The 2,444-nt window shown below is 41.2% G+C and overlaps 1 pseudogene; it reads right to left on the reverse strand.

Moving 5' to 3' along the window:
* Positions 1-1,951: 1,951 nt before the first annotated feature.
* Positions 1,952-2,233, reverse strand: LOC102488543 (ATP synthase subunit g, mitochondrial pseudogene; annotated as a pseudogene).
* Between the last annotated feature and the right edge of the window lie 211 nt (positions 2,234-2,444).

Here is a 2,444-nt window from a genome sequence, read left to right on the forward strand (position 1 = left end):
ACCAGGCCAGGGATTTGAAGCCATGATCAACCATGTGGCTTCCAACATGGTCAGTACTATAAGCTATCAACTCCACCATAGAGGCTGAACCAGACCATGACAAATTTGAAGATTATTAGTCAGTATTTTATAGAATGTCTTTCAGTTGAGATTTATATGTTTTCCCCGGGTTTAGGCTAGGGCTACTTGCTTTTTGGAGAAAGATCCCAGAGGTGAGAAAGACCCCAGATGGTATCACATCGTGTCTGAGTGCGTACTTCCAACATGACTTATCACTCTTGTTGCCCTTGATCATCTGGCTGAGGTGGTGCTTGTCAGGTTTCCTCACTGTAATGTTACTCTTTTTCTCTGTTTTTCTATACCATATTCTTTGGAAAGAAGTCATTAAGCACAACCTACACTTAAGGAGAATTATTAGAAAAATGATTTGCCAGTTAGTAAACCTTTGGTAGTTGCCATGAAGTATTTACCTCATGGAAATCAGCAGAATCTACAAATCTAGGCTTTTTTTTTTTTCTATAGGGCGTGTGTGCTCGCCAGACAGAGAGAGACAAAAAGCGAGAAATCACCCCCCAAGGGGGATGGTCATGCCGCAATCCCTTCTCCTCCATTCTCCTCTCGGGATCTTAGGCACGCGCACACACACACACCCAGCGTGAGTTTTAAGCCACCGGGTCCAGGACGCGAACCACGGTAGACTACATGGGAGTCCAGTGACATAGCCGTTATGCTAACTGCTGGTCCCAAATCCAGGCTCTTTTCAGAGAGTTCCTTTTCCTGCACTTCACTTAATATGAGGCTTGACCTGAGCCTTGGGAGATGATGAGTGGACAGGTATGATGGCATCGAGTCAAGGTATTCAAAAGGTAGATGCGAAGACAACTTGAAGGCAGGAGAGAGGCTGCTGTGCTTGTAGGATATGGACTGCAAAAGAAGAGTCTCGACATAGACACACAGCTGCAGCTCCCTGGGAACCTGCCAGAAGTATCTAGAGTTTTAACATAAACAGGGTTGGGACCTTGGTAGACCTACCTTTCTTTTTTTCCTTTTCATAGTAGCAATAACTACCATTTATTGAGTGCTTCTTATGCACAGGTGCATTTCATATATACGATTCCACTCAATCCTTGCAGTCCCAACTTAGCCAACATACAACCCTCGAGCAGCATAACTGGGGTTGAAGTCTTCTGTGGAACTCCAGCCTTCTTGTTCTCTCTGCTTCATTTGCTTCCTGGAGCATTGGTTTACTCATCAAATCTGCTTCAAGATGGTAGAAGAGTGATCAGTGATAAGTTTCCAGGACTGGGTTAGTAATGACAGAGAGTCACCATCTGTTGCCCAGGACATTCCGTTACGGTTCATCCTCAGAGAGGTACATGAGAACTGAAATAAGGTACCTCTCTGTGGACTCCAGAGGTTTTGCTTCGTGTCAGGCAAGCTATACTGACATTTGCCATCTAGCCTTCAGAGAAAACCTCCTCCTTAATGTTTTCTTTAATTTTCCTGTGGATATATCATTAAGGAAGCAAAAATTATGATGCCCCTCAACTTTGCATCTCAATTGAACTTAGGTATCTTCATGATTTATTAATAATTTAATAAATGACTTCATTATTTTCTAAGGCAACTTTTAAGAAACAGGCTTATAAACACTGAACACTAGAATTAATCATTAGGGTTTTGGTTAATTCTATAAAACCACACAATCTGTATGTATACCAAACAAATGCATATACAGATGCAATATATTTTATTTTAAAAATGTAGACACAAAATCACTTAAAGTCTATTGAACAAAATAATCATGATTCTGTAGAAATAACTGAAATGCTTTATTCTTTTTTTTGACATCTTATTTTATTTAGATAGCATTCTGATCACACATGGTCTAAGCACATTCAAATAATAAATCAAATATATAATCAGATATTAAGAGATTGGTCTTCAAACACTATAGGCCAACAATGCCACGCTTGCCTAAGATCTTGCCAACATAAAACCACATCCATACCCCAGTGACTACCAAAGCATTCCAAAGAGCTTTCTTAGCTGTGAGCTGTTTGAGCACTACTCACTATTTCTGAATAGCCGTAGGGATCTCAGCAGGGGTTGGAGGAACCAGCTCAACCTTGGCATAGTGCCAAAATGTGGCCAATCGAGGCTTTGAGTAAGTCACAGCAGCATTCACCAGTGCCAGGACCTTCTCCACAAGGTTATAGACAAACTGGACCATGGTTCTGGGAGGAGAAGTCCTGAAATGGTTTATTCTAACCACAAATATGAGTGACAGGCCATTAAAAATGTAAAAATGCTTTCTGGGATGCTCAGATGCAATAGTTCTTTTATTTAATTCTGAGAGCAGGAGATAAAGACAAAATTGGGAATCAGTGTAAGGAGTCTTTTCATTGACCTGGCCCAAAAGGGCAGGACATCTGGAAGCAGGG

This window comes from Tupaia chinensis, unplaced genomic scaffold, assembly GCF_000334495.1.
Source record: "Tupaia chinensis unplaced genomic scaffold, TupChi_1.0 Scaffold145717_1, whole genome shotgun sequence".
Taxonomy (NCBI): Eukaryota; Metazoa; Chordata; class Mammalia; order Scandentia; family Tupaiidae; genus Tupaia; species Tupaia belangeri.